Source organism: Rattus norvegicus, chromosome 9, assembly GCF_036323735.1.
Source record: "Rattus norvegicus strain BN/NHsdMcwi chromosome 9, GRCr8, whole genome shotgun sequence".
Lineage (NCBI taxonomy): Eukaryota > Metazoa > Chordata > Mammalia > Rodentia > Muridae > Rattus > Rattus norvegicus.
The window spans coordinates 99,439,126-99,447,680 of NC_086027.1; the positions used below are offsets into that span (position 1 = coordinate 99,439,126).

Sequence of the window (8,555 nt, forward strand, 5' to 3'; positions counted from 1 at the left end):
TTGTTGAGATGGAGTCCTGAGTAATCTAAGTCAAAGTTTACCATGTAGGCCAGGGTGGCCTGAAACCTGGAACAATCCCCCTGCCTCATTCTTCCAAGTTGATTACAGACACGTGTCACCATCTCAACTGGTGAACTATGTTCAAGTGCACATCAAAGTTACAAGTTCAGCCCTGATTAGGTGTAATCATGGCGCTAAGCACGCTCATGTCCCAAACCATCACTGTAGGAACATGGTCCAAGAATGGAGTCCTGTAAGGATTCTGAGTGCTGGTGAGAAAGGTCTTGATCGGTTTCTTCAAAACACACAACTGTTCTTGGAATGTGGTTGCGCTCTCCTCCCAGATGCGAGTTCACTTCAGATCACTCATTGCTGTTAGTCAAATGTTTACGTCTCTATGGAAAAACACATTTTTGCCAAGTGCAGCTTGTCCTTGTGAGTGCACACTTTACTCGTGTGATTCTTAACCCTCAGAATAAATTGTCTGATGCTCAGAATAAAGTTGGCTATCACATGAGACTGTATTCCGCCTCATTTATCTGCTCCATTCTCCCCGGTCCTACTGCCTCTAGAGCGGTGACATACCATCCAGTACCAAAGCTGTCCCTATAGTTCCCATTTTAATCTATTTTTAGACTTTCAGATACGCATACAATGTCATATTCACTCCCCACACAACTGTTCCGGGTGACTGACTTTTTGAGACAGTTTGTCCTGTTCCTCTGCTTTGGGAATTTACCTTCCTGGCACTTCATGTAAGTGGAATCCTACACTGTTCTGCATTTATTTTAGTGTTTCGAATCATGTGCACATATATCTGCTTCATTCTCTTCCATTGATAAGGTCCAATCGCATGGACTGGTCATGTTTGCTGACATCTGTGTTCACCTGTTGAATACATTGCTCCCACCTTTGGGATACTGTCAGTTCTGTGGACACAGCTGTGCTATAACTTTCATATATGCTTAGGATTGCCACAGTGGGTCACATGGTAATCGTGTAGTCTGAGAAACTGATTTTCTACCCGAGTTATGCTATTTAACCTTTCTAGCTAGTGGTTGCTGTTTTAGTGCTGGGGCTGACCAGATGTGGAGTGGCTAGGTCTTGCAAATGCACAATGGCACATGCAGGTGCACACCTACAATGTGGATGAGCTTTGCTGTATGCTTGAGGGACAAGACAGTTCCATGCCTGGCTTCAACTGGTGGCCTATTGAGCTGGTGAAGGAACCTAGTGAGTTCCTTCCAGCCTACTGAGTCTGTGGATGGCCAAGGTGATTCTGGTTCAGATATCTGAAGGAGCAGGACAGAGGCAGAAAGGAATTTGGCACTGAGCAAGGGAAGGTACGATGTAACTAAATTCCTCTTATTTCACTTCAGGCTATTCCAGTTTTCCTTCTGTTTTATCAAACAGAACAAATCAGGGATTGAGGTTCACCAGTAAAGAGATGAGCTTCAGGCAGGAGTGGATACTGTTTCTCACGAGTAACAATCTAGATTTCCCCAGTACATTTTATCCCCAGCACAAACAGCCCTTGATACTTTACTTCTATAAACAAAAAGGTGCCAACTCATCATGGACCCTGAGCAGGGAAACTCTAAAACCTCCAAAGTTACTAGAGATTGCCATGGGATGATGGAACACCCTGTTGCAGATGTCTGTAGGGCAGGTGCAGGGAGAGTTCGAATTTCATCAAAGCCTTAGGGAACTCTGAGGGTGAGTGCACCTGATCTTGTCTAGGAGGAAGAGGTGCTTTCCCCAGATATCAGCTCTGATGCTCTTCAAGCCTTATCTGTGACCCCTATGGATAACAGGCAAGGACACAGGGACAGACTTCTCTGCTTAGCCATCATTTTCCCCAGTCTAAGGGGTCTCTGAAGTATTGACTTCAGAGCAAGGCCCAAGCTTGTTCTTTGAGAGACAGCCTAACACCCCAGCTTTAGATGCCTTCTGCCGCCTGGGGAAATTCAAGGGGATCAGCTCCCTTGCAAAGGGGTCATCAGAGCCCAGAGGCAGCTCTACAAGCATGTACTACCTCCGGCTCCCTGTCTATCTTCAGATGTTACAGTTCAGTGTTTTAAAGTGACACACACTAGGGTAACAAGACTGAACACAGTAGTGTGCCCTGGTGAGGACACTGGGTTTGGATGGTGTCATGGCAGGCTGTAGAAATGACCCATAATGAGGTGGTCCTCAACATTTCCCTCCCTGGTGTATGTCCTCCAGTGTAGACCTGCTCCCTTTTAGTATGGCCTTTTAAGGTTTTTTTTTTTTTTTTTTTTTTTTTTTAGATTTTTATTTTATGTGAGTACACTGTAGCTGTCTTCAGACACACCAGAAGAGGGCGTCAGATCCCCATTATAGATGGTTGTGAGCCACCATGTGGTTGCTGGGAATTGAACTCAGGACCTCTGGAAGAGCAGTCAGTGCTCTTAACCGCTGAGACATCTCTCCACCCCATTAGTATGGCCTTAAAATCAAAACATTCCAGAATTTCCCTTATGAAGTCAGCTGGACGACAGAGTCCACTTCTTCATTTGCTCTCTGCTTAACCAGGCAGGAGGCACTCTGTGGCTAGGCCCCCTGCAAAGAACTCAGTGAGGCCTCCAGCCAAAAAGCAGAAAATAAGACCCTTTGTGGGAAAGGAACTGAAGTCTTGTCCACTGTACTTTGAGAGTGACAGCATCTCCTCTTGGTTGGGTCTTCACATGAGAAACCACAGCCAGAGCGCACTCAGACTGTAGCCTGTGAGACACCCCCAGGCAGATACCACTAACCACTCGGATTCCTAAACCACCGAACCTGTAATATGTTTAAGCTGCTAAATGGTGGGGTAGTTTGTTACACAGCAACAGACATCTCTGGCTGATTCTTACCCAGGATAAACCTCTTGAGGCTTTTTGCTCTGGTCCTGTCCCACCACAGGACAGTAGGGAGCATGAATGGATAGGATAGTGTCAGCCTAGACCCCCAGTTTCGAGGAAGCTGCTGCCAGGAAGCCTCGCAGGATCAAGGTCCAGATGGCACAAGCTCTGTACCCAGTGGGAAAGGAGAGGTCAGTGGCGCCACAGAAGGCGCCACAGAAGACGGCACTGCTGAACCCTTCTGACATAGCCCAGTGCCCTCAGGGAAGAAGCTGCTTCCCACATGCCCATTTCCCTTCCACGGTCGGAGGGCAGGGGCTTTATCTCAGGGAGCAAGTTACTATAGGAATTTGCTGTGGAAATCAGAAATCTGAAAGACAAACCCAGTCCTCTGCCACCCTTGACCACCTCCATGTCCTACAGGGCTGATGGGCTACTTCCTTAAGGCAGCCTTCCTCGGGGCCTGCCTGTTGGAGGGCATCTCAGCTTTTCCTCAACTCTCACCATGCTCATTACTCTGTCCTGGCCTTGTGTCTGACACACTGATGCTTGGGAAGTATCGTCCCCTTTGAAACTACATTCTTAAGTCAGAGGCTGGGGGCCCCCAGGACTAGGCTGAATTTCCTGCTGAAACTCCTCCTGGTCACAAAGAGAAACAGGCTGCCTCCAGTGATTTGTTAACAGAATTCCCAAATGGGATGGAGAGACTCCAGTCTCCTCCTTCATGCAGAGGTTCAGGCCTGTTTGGGGCCCAACAAGACCCACATCTTGTCTGCTCTTGCAGAGCACAGGGACAGCCAGGCCTCCAAAGGATCTCCCAGGGACCAGAGAACTGGTGCGGATGGGTCTTGAGCCAAGGCAAAGCTACAGGAGAAAGAGCAAGAGTCCAGTGCTGGCAGGACTTGTGGGGTTTCTTTGTGGGGCACCAGTTGGTGGCCAGCATCTTCTGGAAGTCTCAGGTTTCAAGTTCCCACCACATCCTTAGGGAGAAAACAAACAGAAGTTTGACATTCCATCCTGTAGGCAGTGGTCCTTCTTTTCCCCCTATTGCCTTTGTCCAGCATCCCCACATCCCGCGGATACCCAGGGCTGCTTCTGTGGACTCTCAACTCTGTGCGTGCACTGTGGTTCCTCCTCAACTACCACTCAAGACCAGCAGAAGCACTGGGAGCACTGGGGGGAGAAACAGGAAAGAAGGGCACTCGACCTCCCATTCCTGGGTTCTTCAGTCTGACCCTCCTCCCACAGAGCACTCACCTTGGTGAAGGTAGGCATGGTCCTGGACATCCTGCTTCTCTGGGCAGGATGTCCACAGCCTCCCTCAGCATGGTGAATACAGCAGCTAAGGTGCTGCCCAGTGAGTGGCTGCTCAGATCCTGCAACAGAAAGACAAGGGGAAGTCAGAAGGCTACACTATGGCTTCTGGTTCACTCATTGAGCGCACGGGGGTGGGGTGGGGATAGTAGGGACTGGTGCTGGGTGGCAGGGGGTTTGGGAGCGAGAACAAGCTTCCTAGGTAGGGGGATAGGAAAAAAGCTGGAGCTTCAGTTGTGGCAGTCCACGGTGAAGGTTCATGGTGTGGCTACGGACCTAGGTAGCTACAGACATAGCTAAGATGAGTGAAGGTCAAAGGTGTTGGGCCTGGAGACGAGGGGGACACCCACCAACGGTAAACCACCTCCATGGTGTTCAGGGGCTTCGGAGATGCAGTGCCATGCGCTCTGCTCCTCCCGCAAGCCTGATCCCTCCGTAGCTCAGCAGAACGCGGCCGCTCCTCCTTCGGCTGCCAGCCCCTCTGGGGCCCTTGGCACCGTTGGCATCGTTGGCACCGTTGGCACCTGCTCGCGCACAGGTTTCTGGGAGCGCACGGGAACTACCTCTGGCAGGAGGGCTGGTGGCTGCTCTCCAGAGGGGCGGGGCCGAGACTTGGGTCCAGCCCAGTGGCTCTGAATCTACCTGTCAGCTCTCCGTGGCTAAGGCCCCTCCATTTCTCAGTTCCTCCGGGTTCCCCAAGATGGGATCCGCAGTGGCAAGGAACACAGTGGAGATGGATTTACAAATGGTGGATTGACGGGAAGTGGGATGACAGGAAAAGAAGGATGTTTTTTAAATTTAAAAATAGTATTTTCTATATATGTTTTGCCTGCATGTTTGCTCACTGTGCATGTCTTGTGCATGCTTGGTGCTAACGAAAGCCAGAAGGCGGCAATGAATCCCCAGACATTTGAGTCAGATGTTTGTGAGCTGCTTTGCGAGTGCTGGAAACCGAACTGGGGCTCTGCAAAAGCAACCAGTGTTCTTAACTACTGAGAGATTGCTCTCCGGCCTCTTAAGATTATTTGTTTATTTAATTGTTTGTTTGTTTTGTTAGTTAGTTTTGTATTTTGAGACAGGTATAGCCCAGGGTGCCCTGGAACTCTGTGTAGAACAAGCTGAACTCACAGTTTGCTTCTCCCTCCTGAGTGCTGGAGTTAAGGTCTGTGCCATTACTACTGGCAGCTCAAGATTAAAATATATATATATATATATATATATATATATATATATTTAAAAATCACCGTGTGTGTGTGTGTGTGTGTGTGTGTGTGAGAGAGAGAGAGAGAGAGAGAGAGAGAGAGAGAGAGAGAGAGGAGAGAAAGAAGGAGGTAAAGGAGGGAGGGAGGGACAAGGAAAGAGAGTCAAAGGACAGCATTGTGGAGTTGGTTCCTCCTTCCATCTGGGGCTGGAACTTAAACAGGCTCGTACTGGCAAGTGCCTTTACCAGTGCACCATCTTACCAGCTACAGGATTCTCCCCACCATCCAGATGCCAAGAAGTATCATCATCTGAGAAGTGCATTCAGGCAACAATCAGAGGTGTTTCTGGTAGTTTGTGATGCTCATTTGACATGGTGGTAAGTGGTCAGGATGTAAGGAGCTACCAGTTTGGAGAGAAGGTGGATAGATGGGGCTGGGGGTGGTGGTGGTGGTGGTGGTGCAGCAAGGTAGAGCTGAGGGTTGTAGGATAAAAAGGCCAAAGGAGGGCTGGGGATTTAGCTCAGTGGTAGAGCGCTTACCTAGGAAGCGCAAGGCCCTGGGTTCGGTCCCCAGCTCCGGAAAAAAAAAAAGAACCAAAAAAAAAAAAAAGGCCAAAGGAAAAACACCCTAACCCTGACAACCCCAAGCCCAAAGCCAAGAAACACAATCCCACCAGTCCTGAGCTTGCCACAGAAAAGCTATATAATATAAACCCTGCCTTCTGTCCAGTTCATTGCTGCTTCCTGCCTGAGCAGTGGCAATCCCCGCCCCCCAAATCCCCCCTTCCTCTGCCCCCCACCCCCCACCCCAACAAAGCTCTTGCGTGAGGTTTTTTGTACAATGTGACTTTGTGGTATTGGCTCGTTACTGCCAGGATACCTCTTTGAGCAGAACTGTAACACTTTCTCTGGGAAATCTCTCCCTGCCGGAACTGACTTGTTACACTGGCATCAGGGGAAATCTTCCCCCACAGCTGGAGCGGGGCTGTAACGTCCGAGCTGCAACACTTACAAGGGTAGAACTTTAGGATGAAGACAGATTAAACTAAAGTTTTCTGGATAAGGGAGTGATAACCCAGGAGAGGTTACATTGCAAGTGGAGATGGGCCTGCATCTTGACCATGACATGTGTCATGGAGAGGCAGACAGGTGGGGTTTTTGTTTTTGAATTCAGACATAGCAAAGAGGGAATGACTCACAGCAAATGAATCTGACAACCAAGCAACTCAGCTTAAAGTGATGCCGCTAATATCTGGAGGCAGGATTCACTCCAGAAGGGGCACAAGTCAAATCGCAACTCTGACTGGGCAGTGCACAGCATGGCATTACACCCGCATCCACTCGTGGCAAGGACCATGACTCAGTGCTGGCTCTGTAGCAGATGTTCCTTGAGAGAGAGGTTCCTTGGGAGGAATGGCAGCTAACTGATCACAGCCTCAAGTCTGTTTAGCCAGGTCAACCAGGGTGCTAAGTACTCAACGGTCAACAAGGGTAAAGCCAGGCCAAAAGATCCTAATGGGGAGGCATGGTCACTGGAAGGGTCCCTTGTTGTTAGCATGTGTGACTTGTGTGTGTTGAGGTACATTGGAGACCATCCTCTGATGAGCTGCCTAGAGCTTGTTTTTTTGGTTTGGTTTGGTTTGGTTATTCATAGCAGGGTTTCTCTGTATAACCCTGGCTGTCCCAGAACTTACATTGTAGACCAGGTTGGCCTTGAACTGAGAAATCCATCAGTCTCTGCCTCCCAAGTGCTAGGATTAAAGGCCTGTGCCTCCACCATCTGGCTCTCGATTTTATTTCTTAAAAAACAAAACCGGTTTCCATCACTGCTACCATAGCCACATCAATATTATCTTACCTAGCATCTCTTACAGACAGCGAAGGATTAATTTCCTCAGTCAAAGGTGGAGAAAACATTATTTCAGGAGGCAGGGGCTAGGTATACATCTTTCTTGGTTTTGTGAAAGTCTGAAGGCTCAGTGTTCTCAGCCTCGATCGGGTCCTTCCGCACACCTCCATTCCAAGTCAAGAATCATACTCCTTACCAATTAATGTCCTCCATTAACCACCAACACTTTTTGAGGTTGGGACTTGAATTTTTGCTGTAATTCAGCCAGCCTTATGAGAGCTTTGTCTGATTTTTTCTAATATTTAAGCTCTGTCACTGCTGGAGAGAAGATTCTCTTCCAGGGCACACTAAGAAACCTTTAGGTTATTTATGTGTATCTAGAGCCTGTCAATTTATCACTGAGTTCATGGTTATTCTTCACTGTATTGAGATGCTAGAAGTTACTTAGTTTGATCATGGAGCCCATTCTTTTCCTCAGTCACTTTATCCAAAGATGCCAGGATACCAACCAGCATCATCGTTTTCCTCATTTTTTTTCCACAAATTGTTAAAATTTTATAGGTAGGCTCACTAAATCTGTTGCTTCTCATAACTGGTGAATCAGGAAAATCAGATGCATTTGTCTCATCAAATTTGTAAAAAATAGTCCACACCATGGGCTTTCGGCACTCTCCAAGTTGCTAAGTGTGGTGTCCGTAAGTGGGGAGGCTTTGGTAACTATAGGTGTTGGCAAATTGGAAGGCCTGTTCCAGATACTTAAAAAAATTCATCGTTATACTCCTGTCATTCTAGAACCACTTCTGCTACCAAAATCTGTATTAGTCAGGGTACTCTAGAAGAACAGAACTTATAGACTGAATCTATATATCTATCTGTATACCTTTTATATCTAGAGGGGATTTTTAAGACTGGCTTGCAGGCTGTGGTCTAGCTAGTCCAACAATGGCTGTCTACTAATGGAAGGCCTAAGAATCCAGCAGTTGTTCTGTCCATGAGACTGGCTGTCTTCAGTATATGCTGGAATCCTGGAGAAGCAGGTTCTAGTGCCAGTGAAGAAATGAGCTTGCCAGTGTGTGGGAGAGAGAGCAGGCAAAGCAAGCAAGCTTCCTTCTTCCATGTCCTTCATACATGCTGCCGCCGAGAAGGTGCGGCTCAGGTTAAAGGTGGATCTTCTCACCTCAAAAGATGAAAAGTGGGTCTTCCCACTTCAAATGATTTTTAAGGAAAAAAAATCCCTCAAAAGTATATCCAGCTGCCTGGATTTTCGTTAATTCCAGCTGTTGTCAAGTTGGCAATCAGGAGTAGCCATCACACAGCACCACTCTGC

At 48.0% G+C, this 8,555-nt stretch overlaps 1 long non-coding RNA gene across 1 annotated transcript; it reads right to left on the reverse strand.

The window, feature by feature from the left end:
* Positions 1–2,785: 2,785 nt before the first annotated feature.
* LOC100912214 (uncharacterized) lies at positions 2,786–4,649 on the reverse strand. Its single transcript, NR_131101.1, has 3 exons — positions 4,529–4,649; positions 4,122–4,240; positions 2,786–3,844 (listed from the first exon to the last, which is right to left on the reverse strand). It is a non-coding gene; the product is annotated as an uncharacterized LOC100912214 (long non-coding RNA).
* Between the last annotated feature and the right edge of the window lie 3,906 nt (positions 4,650–8,555).